Here is a 19,986-nt window from a genome sequence, read left to right as displayed (position 1 = left end):
CACACATACATATATATATACATATATACGACAGGCTTTCCGTCAACCAAATCTACTCACAAGGCTTTGGTCGGCCCGAGGTTATAGCAGAAGACACTTGCCCAAGATGCCACGCAGTGGGACTGAACCCGGAACCATGTGGTTGGTAAGCAAGCTACTTACCACACAGCCACTCCTAATGAACATCATTTCTCATAGAAAACTTTAAAAATTGTCAAAGTGAAGTTGAGACTGTATTGTATGTTACTAAGTGCACTGCTAAAGACAAAGAATTGCAAATGTAAAAAAAAAAGTTTTTGAAAGTAAAATAGAGTACATAAACAGCAGGTTCCAGCAAAAATTAAATATTAAAAATATTAATGGTTAGGAGAATGTCAGGAAACAAGAATCTTTCATGATACTGGGAGATGAAATAATTTTTTCATAATTATTAACCTCAATATTATTATCAAACAATAGACTCAAATGTCATCAAAAAGTACAGAATTTTCTGGTCATAAACAATATTTTACAAGTGACAATAACCTCAATATTACAAAACAAAAGATAAAACAAAACTGTATCAGGTATTTTTTTTTTTTAGTTCAGTGTTCTAAATGTTCCATTGTTATTTGAAGTATTTAGTGTTTAACCCTTTTGTTACTGTATTTATTTTGAGATGCTCTGTGTTTCTTTAAATTACTTTAAATATAACAAAGAATTTAGTAAAATAACTTAGTTATCATTAAGCTGGTGTTAGGAACATAAATTGTACTCAGAGACAGAGCCAGTTTCAGCCAGGTTGGTAACGAAAGGGTTAAGTATCTTCTACCTTTTACTTGTTTCAGTCATTGGACTGGGGCCATGCTGGGGCACCCCCTTGAAGGTTTTTAGTCAAACAGATAGACCCCAGCCCCCACCAGTAATTTTTTTTATAGTCTGGTGCTTATTCTATTGATATCTTTTGCTGAACTGCTAAGTTACAAGGGCATAAACAAACCAACACTGGTTGTTGAGTGGTGGAAGTGGGGAGACAAATACAGGCACACATCTATCTATCTATCTATCTATTCACACACACACACACACAATGAGCTTCTACAAAGTTTCCATCTACCAACTTCACTCACAAGGCATTCATCAGCTCAGGGCTATAGTAGAAGACACTTGCCCAAGGTGCCACGCAGTAGGAACTGAAACAGAAACCATGTGGTTGTTTAACAATAAAGAAAGCTTCTTAACCACATTTCCATATATTTTGCAATATCCTTGACACCAAAAATGTATTTCTTACTTATATTATTTTAACATCCATTTCATCATCATCATCATCATCATCGTTTAGCGTCCGCTTTCCATGCTAGCATGGGTTGGACGGTTCAACTGGGGTCTGGGAAGCCAGAAGGCTGCACCAGGCCCAGTTTGATCTAGCAATGTTTCTACGGCTGGATGCCCTTCCTAACGCCAACCACTCCATGAGTGTAGTGGGTGCTTTTTACGTGTCACCGGCACAGGTGCCAGACGAGTCTGGCAAACGGCCCCGATTGGATGGTGCTTTTTATATGCCACCGGCACGGGGGCCAGGCGAGGCTGGCAGCGGCCATGAATAGATGGTGCTTTTTACGTGCCACCGGCACGAGGCCAGTCGGGGCGGCGCTGGCAATGGCCACGAACGGATGGTGGTGCCAGACGAGTCTGGCAAACGGCCACGAACGGATTCTAAGAAAAAAAAAAAAAAATAATAATAATGCCTGCATGATCTTTTATTGATCATCTTGATCTTTTATTGATTATCCAAAACCAAAAACACTACCTATATCGGTATACTAGTGATTTCCATTTCTTTAATCATAGCAATTTAAAGAATATTTCTATTTTCCATAGCAGAAATTCCTTTTACATTTTGTTCACATTGACGAAAATGTTGAAACAGAAACAATATTCATAATATGGAGAAACGACTATTTTTAATCAGTTTTCTGTAACAGTGCCAATATGGCCATAAGATTACTGTTCTTATGTCCATGAACTAAATAATTCTTTAGATAATGTTCATAATAACAGAGCAGAAACAGGATATTAGGTTTGGTGGCTTTGAATACTAGATTCCTTTTGAGTTTATAACTCCATGCAACAAAGATTACAAACAGTAAAGATACAACCCAAGTACATTTATGCTGCTGAATTCATACCTCAACCTGCAACCTGCAAGGTTGCTATCCATTTAGAAGTCTATCCTAGCATTATTAAAACAACCTATGCAGGGGATATTATATATTTGAAGAGCAGTTGTATTAGAGACAACGAATCGGTATCTGAAAATTTATGCATTTTGTAAGGGTCTTGAGAAACTCAAAGCTTTTTTCAAAATGTATTCTTTTCTTTCTTTTCTTTTACTTGTTTCAGTCATTTGACTGCGGCCATGCTGGAGCACCGCCTTTAGTCGAGCAAATCGACCCCGGGACTTATTCTTTTTAAGCCCAGTACTTATTCTATCGGTCTCTTTTGCCGAACCACTAAGTGACGGGGACGTAAACACACTAACATCAGTTGTCAAGCAATGCTAGGGGGACAAACACAGACACACAAACATATACACACACACACATATATATATATATACATATATACGACAGGCTTCTTTCAGTTTCCGTCTACCAAATCCACTCACAAGGCATTGGTCGGCCCGGGGCTATAGCAGAAGACACTTGCCCAAGATGCCACGCAGTGGGACTGAACCCGGAACCATGTGGTTGGTTAGCAAGCTACTTACCACACAGCCACTCCTGCGAATATATGTGCAGATTTTCCTGCAACAGGATTTTTAAATAGCAAAGAGAAAACAAAGGTCATTATTTTCACATAAATAAAATTTTTCACTGCAAAAAAAAGCAAAAAAAAACCACTTTTATTTTCTTTAGAAACTATTGTGATCTTACATAAGTAAACACAAAATTTCATTTGTCTATACAAAAATGATGAGGTAAAAACTTCATCTATGAATATTCTGTAATACAACTAAACTTTACATTTGGTCAGAAGTTATCTGTTCTTAGAATAAGATTCTAAACGAACCCCTAAAATATTTGATAAAGTATTTTTCTAAAAAACAAATATAGGTTAAAAGGAAATTTTCAATAGAAAATTGAACTAAAGTCCTTAAGATAAAGTGGGGTGATGCTTCCAAATGAGCCCTGAATAGCAAATAAAAACTTGCTTGAAGAATGTTATATTTTAGATAACAATATAGATTTAATTTTTTTCATTGGGAGAGAAAGAGAAGTAAATTTATAAATATTTCGTATGAAATGCACACAGGCGCAGGAGTGGCTGTGTGGTAAGTAGCTTGCTTACCAACCACATGGTTCCGGGTTCAGTCCCACTGCGTGGCATCTTGGGCAAGTGTCTTCTGCTATAGCCCTGGGCCGACCAAAGCCTTGTGAGTGGATTTGGTAGACGGAAACTGAAAGAAGCCTGTTGTATATATGTATATATATATATATATATATATGTGTGTGTGTGTATGTCTGTGTTTGTCCCCCTAGCATTGCTTGACAACCGACGCTGGTGTGTTTACGTCCCCGTGACTTAGCAGTTCGGCAAAAGAGACCGATAGAATAAGTACTGGGCTTACAAAGAATAAGTCATGGGGTCGATTTGCTCGACTGAAGGCGGTGCTCCAGCATGGCCGCAGTCAAATGACTGAAACAAGTAAAAGAGTAAAGAGTAAAGAGAGCTGAGAAAGTGACATAATGCGCTTTACTAAGGAAAAAAATTTATGAACCAGACAGCTTACATACTAAAAAGTTTCAGAAATTTTCACACATTTTGATTTTATGGAACATTTCTGAGTCATGCATAAAAAAAAAAAAAAAAAAAATTTTCTTACATAAAAGAGACAAACAAAAGAAAAAGAAAATACTATTGTTTTGAATAAAAGAAAAAATAACTAAATGCTCTAAATTCATTTAAAATTTGTTTCAGCCGTAGTGGCCTACTAATTATATAATTATGAATAATTATATATAACGATATACATATCTATGACATTGTGTAGGCAATAGTGAGTATATTTAGGAACTACAAGTAAATAGGTTTTGTTTAATAATAAAATAAACTCAGGTTTCTGTGTGTGTGTATGTATATATAAAGTTAATCCGAACAAGAAAACACAAAAAAACATAACAAAGCGAGGACGTGGAACAAATATAGTATTATTGGACACTCAGGAAAGAAGGAAAGAAGGTGGGTTTAACGTTTCGAGCGGAGCTCTTCGTCGGAAACATAGGAGAAGGAAAGATCCAGAGAAGGGTAGACAGAGGAAAAAAAAATCGCCAACGGTACACACGAGGTTACATCTTAAAAGATGGTTGAAATGTACATTATTAGACTAAGGGGTAGTGGATTGGCAAAATGGAAACAGTTGTGGGGAAAAAAAAAACCTTACAATATTTAGATATGTCCCTTTAGTTTCAAAGTTCAAAACCCATTGAAGGTGACTGTTTGTTTTATGCTTCTGGAGTTGATAAAACACAATGACAATTTAAGTAACAGGATTGACTTGAAGAAATATGTTAGAAATTCCTATTTCTAATTTTTCTATTTTAAAAGGTGAATTGTAAGAATGGTAGGGGCTTGGAGTAACTACCTATCAATGTTTAGTTCTTGCCCTTCTGTATCTTGAGTTTAAACCTCACTGACTTGCGAGCAGTGCTCCACAATTGGTAATCCACAGCAAACTGGTGTGCAGCAGTGTAACCTGAATATAATCCTTTTCTCTATACTCTTTACTCTTTTACTCTTTTATTGTTTCAGTCATTTTGACTGCAGCCATGCTGGAGCACCACCTTTAGTCAAGCAAATCGACCCCGGGACTTATTCTTTGTAAGCCCAGTACTTATTCTATTGGTCTCTTTTGCCGAACCGCTAAGTGACGGGGACGTAAACACACCAGCATCGGTTGTCAAGCAATGCTAGGGGGACAAACACAGACACACAAACATACATGTACACACACACACATATATATATATATACATATATACAACAGGCTTCTTTCAGTTTCTGTCTACCAAATTCACTCACAAGGCATTGGTCGGCCAGGGGCTATAGCAGAAGACACTTGCCCAAGATGCCACGCAGTGGGACTGAACCCGGAACCATGTGGTTGGTTAGCAAGCTACTTACCACACAGCCACTCCTGCGCCTATGTTTTTAATTCAGGTGTGCCACCAAATTTTGAAAAGAATATATGTGTACCGCAAGTGAAAAAAAGGTTGCAGAGCACTGCCCTAGAATCATTAAGTACCAGCTGTAGTTTAGCGCTAGTCAGCACTCATTAAGCAAATCTATGACCAAAGCCATGATCATACTGTCTTCTAATCGAACTTAATATATCTAAGATTACATCATCCTAGGTGCCATCTTAACAAGAGCAATTCTGAAGATGGCAAGGTGTAATTTGAAAGAGATTTATCTGCTACTTCAAGTATGCTGGTGATCTCATAGAAACTGTCTTGTTGGTTCGATAAGTACCAGTGTTATATTAGGGTTTATTCAATTAACAACTCCCTCTCCATAGCAACAACTAACCCTATAACCATTCATAAAAAAAAAAATCAATATACATTCTGAAGACAATTCTTACAGCACTATGAAACCATATTTTAATCTCAATAGTATTAACTTCCAATAACTATGACGATTTTCTGTTAACAATGATATTTCCCTTATAATTAGAGTAATGCACACACACAAATCAATAATATATGCAATAATCAATAGTAGAAAGTGGGCAGAATTGTTCTAAATGAATGGGTACTGTCAGGTTATGATCTTCAGAGCAAAAACAATTTCCACAAGATATTTTTTTGTAGATATCACATGAAAAAGCATATAATGTCAGTTTACAAGTAATCCATAGAAAAATCAGAGTGCTATACAAAAAAAGAGAAAAAAAAGAGGAGGGGCAAAAAAATAGATATTTTTATGTATTTGTTTGTATTAATATTCATAGATGAAGGACACATAATAAGGTAGCATGACCAGATTCTTATGAAAGGCATGTAAGATGTAAAGATTCTTAACGTTCAGAGATGTTTACGCCAAAAGAAGGAGAAACATAATGTTGAAGTAATAAAGATGGATGAGAGATGAAATAAATTCGTTAAATAAAAAAATTAAATTAAAAAATTAACCATCAAAGATAAAATGTAGAAAAACAAACAAGATAGGTATGGAAGTCAAGTCCCAGGTTAGAGTTACCTCATTAACTAACAAAATAATCAATAGCTTTAATTGCATCATTTTATCTCTTCATAGATATGAAAAGAGAAATGAAGGAAAAAACTAATATACAGAGATATTTGTAATTCAATGGAAACTGTTGGTGCCTTTGAAATTGTGTATCAATAAATATCGATCTTCATTATCGTTATCATTAACGTAACAAAAGAAACTATTACCTTTCTACATGCATATTATACAGTACAATGCATATTGTACAGTGCTAAAGAAAATAGCATTTTCTATAGAGGAACGACCATAACATTGTATCAAACCCTCTGTCTGTCAATGTATCTATCTGTCTTTTCATACGTCTCTATGGGTCATGGATCAGTGATTATCTTCAGTTTCTAAAGCCTTCAGTAAATAAAAGACTGATTTCTTCCTGGTTGGTGTATTAGAGACGTATTATCGATAATACTAGCACTACTGACTCAGTCAACAACATTGCATTTCATATAAGGAATTCAGATATATTGTTCCTGTTCATAAATATTGATTCTTAGAAGTAATGATTAGAGAACAGAAACAAATGAAGTGAGACGTTCTGTCATGACAAGAACAAAAGCAAAACGAAAGGGATCATTGCAAACCAATAAGGTCTTTATTAACTTGGTGTGATGTCAGTATTATGGATGGATAGATGGAAGCACTCCGTCGGTTACGACGATGAGGGTTCCGGTTGATCCGAATCAACGGAACAGCCTGCTCGTGAAATTAACGTGTAAGTGGCTGAGAACTCCACAGACACGTGCACCCTTAACGTAGTTCTCGGGGATATTCAGCGTGACACAGAGAGTGACAAGGCTGGCCCCTTGAAATACAGGTACAACAGAAACAGGAAGTAAGAGTGAGAGAAAGTTGTGGTGAAAGAGTACAGCAGGGTTCACTACCACCCCCTGCAGGAGCCTCGTGGAGTTTTTAGGTGTTTTCGCTCAATAAACACTCACAACGCCCGGTATGGGAATCGAAACCGCGATCCTATGACCGTAAGTCCGCTGCTCTAACCACTGGGCCATTGCACCTCCACGTCAGTATTATACAGGAGCTAATAACTATTGAAACCAACTTGGTAATTATTTTATCAGTAACCTTTATGAAAAAGAAAAGAAATCAAAAGATGAAAACACCAGGTACCATTTTAATTTGGAAAATTGAGAGGCAAGCACGGCACTACAGCCATTAAACATTATTGGTGAAGTAGCAGAAATGACAGAATAGTAGACTAAAGTACTGACAACATTCAGTCTCAATCCTCTCACTATTTTATCTCAACTTTTGCCAGAGAAGTCTTTGCTTTTCATCCGCATATGAAAGGATGTGGGGTTACAAGAAGTAACACTGAGGTACTGGGAGTGATATTAATAGTTTATACTTTCCCTTTTTTTTCATACTATTTTATGTCAATGTGAGAAATTATTAGTTATTAGCAGTGCCACACTGCTGAAGATAGGATGTTTAGATCTAAATGTGACATATTCATGGCAATATCATCTAGTAATTTCCTATAAGGCTTTCCCTGAAGTTAAGTGTCATAGAATTTCTAGAAAAAAATCAATTTTTTTTCTTTATATATATATAGAAAGAGAGAGAGAGATCAAGTTCTTCAACCAGCCATTGGTTATTGTACAGTTTACAACTATGTAAGAAAATCTCCAGCAATAGATGTTAGAAAAACAGAACAGGAACTATATACTAAAGGATACAGGAAACGGTTTAGCTTGTAAAAGTTGTGAAGTAAACATTTAACGAACAGTTATTGCAATCTAGTTTCAGCAATACTTACTTCACAGTAGTTCAGTCACTTTGGACAAGTTTCTTACACTTGAATATAATTATGAAAATAGAAGTTTTGAGAAAACTTATGAACCCAACTAATCTCACTATTGATGCTGTAATAACAAGGCTTGCTCAAACAAATAAGAAGTTTAACAACATTCTATTAATTAAGTAAACCTGGAATAATTTCATTGATACACTTAGTACAATGAATACAAGAAGGTCAGAAATATAATAACAATGTATATACCCAAATATACCTGCAGTATACCAGTTAAAATGCTTTGTGTACTGTTAATTTTACTGTATAGTAAAGTTAAGGAAAAAAAAAAAATTCACTCAACATGATGGCACCAAAAAGTAATCTTTGATCTTTTACTTGTTTCAGTCATTGAATGGTGACCATACTAGGGTACTGCCTTAAAGGGTTTTAGGTGAACAAATCAACTCCAGTACTAAAGGCGGCAAGTTGGCAGAAGTGTTAGCACACTGGGCAAAATGCTTAGCAGTATTTTGTCTGCCGCTACGTTCTGAGTTCAAATTCCACCGAGGTCGACTTTGCCTTTCATCCTTTCGGGGTCGATAAATTAAGTACCAGTTACGCACTGGAGTCGATATAATCGACTTAATCCGCTTGTCTATCCTTTCTATGTTTAGCCCCTTGTGGGTAGTAAAGAAATAAGTACTAATACCTTTTCTTTAGGTTTCTAGTACCTATTCATGTTTCCTTAATTGAACTGCTATGTTTTGGGGGGGAGTAAACAAACCAACACACACACACACAGTATTGTTGACCCTAGAAGTAGAAGACACTTACCCAAGGTACTGAGCATGTTTGCAAAGTGAGGTCCTTAACCACACAACTATGCCCATGGCAATGTGATTTAAAACAAAGTTGATCAACAACTTTTGGAAACAAACTGCTACCATTTTATACTTTATTTCTAGGGATAATGACCTTGGTTAAAACATGAGCATCACAATATCACTATGACAAAAAAATAAAAATAATGCATAAGAGGCGCAGGAGTGGCTGTGTCGTAAGTAGCTTGCTTACCAACCACATGGTTCCGGGTTCAGTCCCACTACGTGGCACCTTGGACAAGTGTCTTCTACTATAATCTCGGGCTGACCAAAGTCTTGTGAGTGGATTTGGTAGATGGAAACTGAAAGAAGCCCGCTGTATGTATATGTGTGTGTGTGTATTTGTGTTTGTCTTCCCACTATCGCTTGATACCCAATGCTGGTGTGTTTACGTCCCCTGTAACTTAGCGGTTTGGCAAAAGGGACCGATAGAATAAGTACTAAGCTTACAAAGAATAAGTCCTAGGGTCGATTTGCTCAACTAAAGACAGTGCTCCAGCATGGCCACAGTCAGATGACTGAAACGAGTAAAAGAATAACAGTATTTAGTTTTATTCCTTCCACATTGTCATATAAACATTTTTACTGGTAATGACTTTGCTTAATAAATTTCTTGAATTGACAATTGCTTAAACAATTACCAGTGGAGTAATTGGTACTGACCAAATCTACTCCTTTTGTTTGTCCACTCGCACACAAAGGAGAAAACAAAACCAAAAGATTGGCACTGCAGATCTACAGCTGTAATACTGCACAACATTGAAATTAACACAATGTATAGAAATGAATAGGACCTGGAACTAGAAAAGAAATTTAGTGGATCTCATACTATGCTGTAGAAATGTTCCTTTAACTTGTTGAATTGTGGAGCAGTATCGCCCGGCATTGCTCGAGTTTGTTTCGACCCTTTAGAATTGGAATTTTTGAAAAGTAAAAATTTTGCATTAAGTAGCTTGTTATTCTCTTTAAGTGAACATTTTTCTGGTTGAAATACACCGAAAAATAGCAACACGGCAGTAAAAAAATCGTAAAAAATAGGGATTTTCATAGAAAAAAAAGCACCTTTTTGATGTAAATAATTTTTGGTGTTAACATGGTCCGATTTGAACTTTTTCTTCTACGGAATGAAGAGCAAGCCTTCTTCTATCATACTCTCAATTTTGGTCAACTTACGCCGCAGGGTCTCGGAGGAGATAGTGTTAGTTGAAGGCTACCAAACCTGCCACACACAGACAACTTCAGCTTTATATATATAGTAAGTGATTCAAGAGAGGATACAATGGCATGGTTTCCATTTACTCTTTGAAGGATTTTCAACTCTGTACTCTTAGTACTTGGTGAAGTACAAGTAAATTATACAGTAGCAAACTGTATCTCTACAAAATCGTTATGTTTAATGAGCTTAACCCTTTAGCATTCAAATTAATATGTCAGAAGTAATCCTTATTCATTTACATTTTAAAAAATTAATCTGGTATTATCTTGTAGCTTCAAGATTTGAAAGATGTAATTGTTTATTCTTAGAATTACATTGCAGGGTAGGTGTGAGATACGGTTTCTGGCCAGTTTGAGCATAATATGAGTAGAATATTCGGGCCAGATAGAGCTGGTTTAAACACTAAAGGGTTAAATAATCAAGAATTAAATATCTTAGAGACATGGTAATCTACCAGAGATACACTATATGAACTGAAGACCTTTCAGTTGGCACCATATCAATGTGATCAGCTTCAATTTCCATAAACATTTCATTCTTTATTCCTATATTATGGTTATGATACAGAAAAACATATTGGAGATACTCATCACTAATTACTGATCAATAAATACAAAATATTGCAAACTATAATGGTGATATTGGCATCAACAATAACAACTATCTTTATTAATTGTGAATGATTATGCATCACTGAAGAGGCCCAAGACAGAAACAGGTCTGGAGTTAGCTGTGTTTGCTACAGATTACACTATCTTTTCTATCACCTCAATACTCACTACCAATCCTAAATTTCACTTTTTCCCGCAAATTTTCTAATTATATACTCATTTACTCGTTTCAGTCATTTGACTGCGGCCATGCTGGAGCACCGCCTTTAGTCGAGCCAGTCGATCCCGGGACTTATTCTTTGTAAGCCCAGTACTTATTCTATCGGTCTCTTTTGCCGAACCGCTAGGTGACGGGGATGTAAACACACCGGCATCGGTTGTCAAGCAATGCTAGGGGGACAAACACACACACACACATATATATATATATATACATATATACGACAGGCTTCTTTCAGTTTCCGTCTACCAAATCCACTCACAAGGCATTGGTCGGCCCGAGGCTATAGCAGAAGACACTTGCCCAAGATGCCACGCAAGCTACTTACCACACAGCCACTCCTAGGAAAATAAGTCTTTAATAAAAGTTATTTTTCAGATAATTTTATGAACCAAGTCTTAAAAACCAATAAGAAATAATTATTAGCAAAAAATAATCCAAGAACTCTTCCATTTTTATCAATTTTAATTTGGTAACCATCTTCTTCCAAGTATTTATATAACTCATTCATATTTCTCCCCCCCCCCCAGCATTTCATCCAATGTCACACCCTTTGTGTTTGTACAACCTCACTATACCTTTTGTTAGCAATTCATTCATATTACCAATTTAATCCTATTTCAGTTACTCTTTATTTTCTTCGAAATAAATAATTGCAAACTTTTTCCAAACATCTCCCCTATACTGAACTATCTACAGATAAAACTGATGACAGCATGATTTAAGTTTTTGAGAAGGGGAAAAAAAAAAAAGGACAAAATAAAAACAATTTTTATGTCAAAATTCACAACATCCATAGCATTGATTGTATTTTTGTTAGGATATAAACTATATTGTAGCTAAATGATAGGGTGTCTCTACATGCAAGAGTGCCAGGGAAAACAGATTTAAGAAAGGGGTTAGGCAACATGGGCGTATACAGGCAGATTAGCAGCTCACAATCAAGGGCAGCCTCGGGCAGTTTAGGGATGACGGAAGGAGAATATGTTAGGGAGAACAAGTTGTTATTATGATAGGAAGAATTGGGTTCGTGAGAAATAAGAAAACAAAAAAGAATACTACAAATAAATAAATAAATAAAGGTAAACAATGACGGAAGGACAAGAGTTTGCAGTGAAGCTGATTTTTTGAGAGAATCTGAAGTTAGGATAGGATTGAAAGTTAGGGGGAGAGTAAGGCAGGTTTTACAGTGAAGAGCAGTAATAAAGAGTGGTACAACCAATGGAAACTTAGCACTCTGTGCTAAATGAAGTGATGAAAAATAAATCACTAATTTTGGCAACATCAAAAATTTAAGGAACCTTGTATTAGCTAGTGATACTAGTAGTGATTATTTTAATTACTATCATCGTCACTGGCTAGTTATCATTTTCATATTGGATTTAATAAAAACACTGTGGGACAGGCCCTACAAATGGGTTTTTTTTTCTCATTTTCAACTATTTTGGTTACAGAGATGTACTTGCATAGCAAGTGATTTGATCTGAGATCGTGTGCTGGAACGAAAACAATTGCAGCGTGGAAGGTGTTTGTAGAAGCCGTTTAAGAAACACACAAAAGCCGTTCGATTCACTTCAACATTTAAGTTTAATTTGTCAAAATATTTTCGGCGCTAAAATCCGCGACCTGTTCACTGACAAAAATCCATGCTGCATCACGGATTTTTGTCAGTGAACAGGTCGCGGATTTTAGCGACGAAAATATTTTGACAAATTAAACTTAAATGTTGAAGTGAATCGAACAGCTTTTGTGTGTTTCTTAAATGGCTTACAAACACCTTCCACGCTGCAATTGTTAACTATTTTAGTTTTTAGAAGTTAAACAAAAGTAATTTTAAAAGGATCCATTCACATTTTAACTTTTGTTACTGATTGCTACACGTTTATACACACAATCAGCTTCCACACATTTTCTATCAACCATATTTCACTCATAAGGCATTTGTTGATATGAGGCAATAATAGAAAAACATCCCGAAGGGGTCACACAGTGGGATTCAAACTGGGGTCACGCAGTTGTGAATCAAACTTCTGAAAACCAAATAAATAGTTTTATATAAGTTTTTTTATGAATTTCCACAATTTTCAGAATTTTTTACCCTGCAATATATATCTTCTTTTTTAAATTTCTTTAGCAAAATATTAAAAGAGGGCATAAAACCACTTCATAAAATATCAAATACTAGCAGTATCGCCCGGCGTTGCTTGGGTTTGTTTCGACCCTTTAGAATTGGAATTTTTGAAAAGTAAAATTTTGCATTAAGTAGCTTGTTACTCTCTTCAAGTGAACATTTTTCTGGTTGAAATACACCGGAAAATGGTGACACAGCAGTCAAAAAAACGTAAAAAAATAGGGATTTTCATAGAAAAAAAGCAATTTTTTGATGTAAATAATTTTTGATGTTAACATGGTTCAATTTGAATTTTTTCTTCTACGGAAGGAAGAGCAAGCCTTCTTCTATCATACTCTCAATTTTGGTCAACTTGCGCTGCAGGGTCTCGGAGGAGATAGTGTTAGTTGAAGGCTACAAAACCTGCCATACACAGACAACTTCAGTTTTTTTATATATAGATAGATTGATCTATAATATGTGTGTGGAGGGAGGGGTAGGTGTGTGTGTGTGAGTGCCAAACCAAAGAATTATTGTTAAACACTTCTATGAAGAGCAAGTAACAAATGTATTTTCCAAGAATTAAACAGACTCAACTAAAAACCATAGGATAAATGGCAGTATTAATACCATTATGGAAAAGTAAAAAAATTAATTTTACAGCAGAACAGGGACACCACAGAACTCTTACATAGTAATTAGCTATAAAAATTATTTCCAAAATGGGTAAGTTTAGTTTGAAATAATATTCAATTTTGAGGAATTGATAAAAAATGCAAATCAAAGATAATCAATTATGCTGCTCATCCCACAGCTTGATGATGATTTAATATTGTATAAAGTTGCAGTTGACATTATGAAGAATACACATGAAATAACAATGCAAATGTCTAATTCAGTTGCCAATCCTATTAATAAAACACAACGATAATTAGCACTGATAAGTTTAGATAAAGAGACAAGTAACCTCAAAACTATAATGATATCGATTTAAACGCACACACACACACACACACATACAGACATTATTTGTTTATTTAATGCGTATTTTTACATGCTAGCATGATAGGGGAAGAGGTTCCTGAGACAAGATTTTTACAGCAGGATGATCTCCCTGTCACCAAACTTTGCTTTGCAAGCAAGGGGTATTTTTATTCCAAAGGAATTCAGGTGCAAGCATGGCAGTCTGCTTGTGGTTCTATGTTAGATCCTTGGACTCATGTCTTCTAAAATAGCCATGGGTGGACTAGTGTCTCGCGGGTGAAATTTGATAGATGAAAACTGCATGGTAACTTGTCATTTGTATATATATATACATATATATATATATATATTATATATATATATATATCGTCATCATCATCATCATCATCGTTTAACGTCCGCTTTCCATGCTAGCATGGGTTGGACGGTTCAACTGGGGTCTGTCTGATCTGGCAGTGTTTCTACGGCTGGATGCCCTTCCTAACGCCAACCACTCCGTGAGTGTAGTGGGTGCTTTTTACGTGCCACCCGCACAGGTGCCAGACGGAGCTGGCAAACAGCCATGGATGGATGGTGCTTTTTACATGCCACCGGCACAGGGGCCAGGTGAGGCTGGCAATGGCTACGATTGGATGGTGTTGCCAGCCTCGCCTGGCCCCTGTATCGTCATTTAGCATTCACTTTTCCATACTTGCATGGGTGAGATGGAATTTGGACTTTATTTTATTAATCACAAAGTGATGAAGGACAAAGTAGATCTTTGTGGAATTTGAACTCAGAACATAAAAATAACTAAGCCATGAAGGGCCCCAATCATAAGAGTTAAGTAAAAAAAAGGATAAAAAGAGGGTGGTAGAGGATGACAAAGTTGCTACATGATGAATGTTGGTAAAAAAATTCAGTAGGAACAACATGATGGGGGGCGGGGGAGTTAGTGATAGGAAAGAGACAGAGTAATAGAAGAGGGAGTACTAGAAATGAGTGATAGAGGAGGAGAGAGAAAGTGGTGGAGTAGAGAGAATGATATGAGCAAGTGATGGATGTCAAGAATGTCAGAAGAGGGGTTAATTTAAGAGAAAGTAATAACAGTGTAGATGGGATGTAAGAGAGTAGGAGTGATGGAAGTCAATAAGAACGAGAGATGGCAAAAAGGGCATTGAATATGGACAGATCTAAAGCAATACCATCCCTCGTTACTCAATCTGCATGATGGGAGAGAGATAGAGTGATAGAAGGAAAGCACATTGACAGGTGAGGGAACATGATAAAGATGAGATTAATGAAAAAAGGGGGAGAGAAATGTATGAAAACTTAATATGAACATAAAGGCCAGGAGGTGCCCCAAATGTATATATTATACATCCTAATCTCTTTCAAGACTAGCAACATCATTTTTATATCCATTGTCCATGCTTGGGTCTAGCAGGTCTTTACCAACACAGGGCTTCACCATAAGCAGTGATCCTTTGTCATCTCCTTTATGGGGGTCCAGTATTTTGTGACCAATTTTCAGCACTATATTCCATGTCTTCATTGGCCTGCCCATTCTACAGGATCTATCCACTTTGAGCATCCAGCACTTGTTTATACAACTGGAAGGCAGCGAGCTGGCAGAAACGTTAGCACGCCGGGCGAAATGCTTAGCGGTATTTCGTCTGCCGCTACGTTCTGTGTTCAAATTCCGCCGAGGTCGACTTTGCCTTTCATCCTTTCGGGGTTGAGTAAATAAGTACCAGTTACGCACTGGGGTCGATATAATCGACTTAATCCGTTTGTCTGTCCTTGTTTGTCCTCTCTGTGTTTAGCCCCTTGTGGGTAGTAAAGAAATAGGTATTTCGTCTACCGCTACGTTCTGAGTCCAAATTCCGCCGAGGTCGACTTTGCCTTTCATCCTTTCGGGGTCGATAAATTAAGTACCAGTTACGTACTGGGACTGATATAATCGACTTAATCCGTTTGTCTGTCCTTGATGTCCTCTCTGTGTTTAGCCCCTTGTGGGTAGTAAAGAAATAGGTATTTTCCATATACCTCAATGCTAATACTGACGTAGTCTAATCTCTTCTATACTATATTTAATTCTTCAAAATGTTATGTTTTACTCTCAGTTCATTTGTGCCCCAACTGTTCATACTCACTAGCACTACACATCCAACAAGTCATGCACATCTGATTCCTTTCCAACCTACACAAATCCCCACATTCATGGCCTGGTTTTCACTCCCCAAAGCATCATAAAATCTGCTTTTCACTTTGAGAATAACTATTTGCTGTCAACAGAGGTAAAAGTTCCCTGAACATTTTCTTATTTCTTTATTGCCCACAAAGGGCTAAACATAGAGGGGACAAACAAGGACAGACAAAGAGATTAAGTTGATTGCATCGACCCCAGTGCATAACTGGTACTTAATTTATTGACCCTGAAAGGATGAAAGACAAAGTTGACCACGGCGGAATTTGAACTCAGAACGTAACGGCAGACTAAATACCGCTAAACATTTCGCCTGGTCTGCTAATGTTTCTGCCAGTTCGCCCCTGAACATTTTCTACCCAGCTTTTACTCTGGTAATTATTCTTTCAGAACATCCCCATCTTCACAGTTAATTAGATCATACAGGTTACAAAAGCTATCACTTATTTCTAGGGAGCTTTCTGATTATTTGAAGGAATTGTTTGATATATACTTTTACTGTTAACTGTACTTACGCCTCTACCATACATTAACTCAACAATCCCTGTGATTCCAGTAAACCTGCTGCGCATTCATAGTTTATAAAGAGTAAACCATATGAAATCTCTACTTACTCCTTATCTATATATCAAGCCTGGTTAGTTTCCTGGTAGCTGCAGAGTCCTGTTTTGTGTTTTTTTTTTTAATGCTAAGCAAAACTTTTGTCTTTGATAAGTTAAGTTTATTTTGAGGTCTATTTATAAGTTTGGAATTCTTTCCCTAAACTATTGACTTATTCAGGTGTGAGAAGTCATTGGCATACAGGAGTATTCAATGAAAATCAGTCATAAACTCACCTGTTATGGACTGGGAAACTATAATAAACAGAAAGGGGATAATTACTGAGCCCTAATATACACCAACCTACATGCTAAATTCAATGCTGAATTGTTAACTCTCACGTAGATTTGGTTGAGTAGCTTGCTTCCATTTAAGCATGTCTGTAGTTGCCTCATTAGGAACTAGGAAAAGGGCATCAAGAGTATCCCATCCTCAATCCTAGCATAAACCCAAACTGCATCTCATCCAGACTAAGACATAGGCACGAGATAACTGAAGAAGTAAGAAAAATTCAAATGAAATTATTTTCAATCTAATTTAGTATAATTGGTGGGGAGACAAAAACTAGGGTCCTGAACTTGTTTTCTTTTTTTTTAGTGAAAACCCTCCAAAACTGGAGTTAACTCCATCAACATCCTTTTTTTTTTTGTAACTCTTTAGCATTCAGATTCTTCTGTCAAAAGTAATATTTATTTATTCACACTGTTTTGACTTAATCATGCATTATCTCATACCTATTTCTTTATTGCCCACAAGGGGCTAAACACAGAGGGGACAAACAAGGACAGACATAGGTATTAAGTCAATTACATCAACGCCAGTGCGTAACTGGTACTTTAATTTATCGACCCCGAAAGGATGAAAGGCAAAGTCGACCTTGGCGGAATTTGAACTCAGAACGTAACGGCAGACGAAATACGGCCACGCATTTCGCCCGGCGTGCTAACGTTTCTGCCAGCTCGCCGCCTTAACAATCTCATACCTTTGAGATTTTGATGATATGATTGTTTATTTGCAGAACGACATTGTAGGGCAGGTGTGAGAGATCAGATCCGTCCTATTTGAACATGAAGTAAGTAGAATATTTTGGCTGGATACGGCTGGTTTAAATGGCAAAGAGTTAAGTCTGCCTTTTCCATGAGGGTATGGGTTGGATAAAACACGTTAAGGCAGTATTCTATAGTCAGGTGCCATTCCTAATGCAGATCCCTACCATTTTCCCAAGTAGTGTACTGTATTCCACAACTTTGCACGAACTACCAAGCAGACAGACCCTTTGGTTTATGAAGGAAATAAACAACGTCTCAGCTAGTGACATCAAAACAGATAGAGAAGCTTACAAAAGTAACAGAGATATATAGCATAGGTGATTAGGAAGAGGATTAACTGAGATACAACTGAGTTTTGTAATAGAACAAGGTACTACTTACTGATACCCACTTTCTCCTAAGGCATTTTACATAAGTTCTTAGATAAAAGTGTTGTTCTGGACAAAGCTTTTACTGCGTATTCTGCTCTGTAGTTTAGTGATTACTAACAAAAACAGGCATAGCTTAATGATTTGTAAGAACTGTGTGAGACATGTCCAGAGATGCTGTTGGGAAAGTGAGTATTGGTAACGAATTTAGTGAGAAACTCAGTAAGCCGGTAGGTATTTATCAGGGCTTGGTTCTCAGCCCTCTCCTATTTATCATTAAGCCTAACAAAAGACCTTAAGATCAGTAATCCTAGGGAAATTCTGTATGACAATGAACAGGTTCTAATTGCTGAGTCTACTGAAAATTTAGAGAAGGTTTTGTGTGTAGTAGATGTATAGTATAGGAATAGTTAGTAATAAGAGTCTCAGTGAAATAAATTCTTTCAAAACCTCAGGATGCTCCCAAGATAATGTTGATAGCTTCTCTTGGCAAGGTGACCAATATACCAATATAGAGGGTGTTCCAAAAGAATGGTTGCAAGAATGAGACAGAAAAAGTTCAAGAGGCTATTATTTTTATTAGTGACAAAGAGATTCTCTTTCTGAGTGAAAGGTAGATTGTATGATGCAGGCAATGCAATATTGCACTAATGAAACATGGGCATTAAATCCAGAAGATGTGTGAAGGCTGGAAAAAAAAAAATGAAGCAAGCATGCTATGCTGGATGTGTAATGCTAATGTGCATGAACGATGGAATACAAATGAACTGAGAGGAAAATTGGTATATGAGAAATTATATGCAGTGTGCAAAAGGGAAAACTGCGCTGGTACAGACATGTGATGCATATGGGGAATAGCATAAGGGTACTGTGGTACCAAGTAATCCAAGTGGAAGGAACCTGTGGAAGAAGTGGTGTGAACTGATTGCAGAAGGTTGAATCTTAACAAATAGAAAACAAAGGAACCCAGCACATGGCAAGATTTTGTGGTGGAGAAAACTTGTTCGATCCATGCAAGCATGGAAAAAATGGACATAAAATAATGATTCTGATGATGGTATATATACACTCTTAAACACACATATACATGTATATGTATGCACACGCATGTATGTATGTATATGTATATACACGTACACATAAACATATATACATACACATACATGTACACACATGTATGTGTGTATGTATGTGTGTGTGTGTATATATATATATATAAGTAGGTGAATGAATTTTGTTAACATCTTCGTTCGACTCCATTCTTTCATTTATTCATATATATACACACACACACACACGTATACTCAAACACACACCAACACATTAAACAGAAACAAAGGCGTACCTTTCTGTTGTTTATATTACGTTTATGGCTGAGAAATTATTCATATTTATGTCAAACCTGTAACTGAATTGAATATTGCCCCATAAATTGTAATTAGTAATTCAATTAGCTGAAACAAGAAGCACCTGCCTGAACATCTAAATACAAAGAGCAAGTCTGGAGTGCAAGTACTAAGAAATCTGTATAACAAAAGACAGGTATTATTAGTCTGAAATTAATGCATTCAAAATCATATATATAGAAGATCAACCATGACATTTGCATCCAGTATTATAAGCTGAACGTATAGTTCAAAAGCCAAGTGCCACAACAGATATATTAAGAATATATATTCGAAAATAATCTGATAGATTTTTATGTTTTTGTTTATAAATCATAGGCGCAGGAG

The 19,986-nt window shown here is 36.5% G+C and overlaps 1 protein-coding gene across 2 annotated transcripts in view; it reads right to left on the bottom strand.

Annotated features, from left to right (window-relative positions):
• Nucleotides 1-19,986, bottom strand: part of LOC115210276 (UPF0183 protein C16orf70 homolog) — an 82,252-nt gene that overhangs the window by 50,137 nt on the left and 12,129 nt on the right. The window lies entirely within an intron of this gene.

Source organism: Octopus sinensis, linkage group LG4, assembly GCF_006345805.1.
Source record: "Octopus sinensis linkage group LG4, ASM634580v1, whole genome shotgun sequence".
Classification (NCBI taxonomy): domain Eukaryota; kingdom Metazoa; phylum Mollusca; class Cephalopoda; order Octopoda; family Octopodidae; genus Octopus; species Octopus sinensis.
This window is presented reverse-complemented; position numbering and strand designations above follow the sequence as displayed.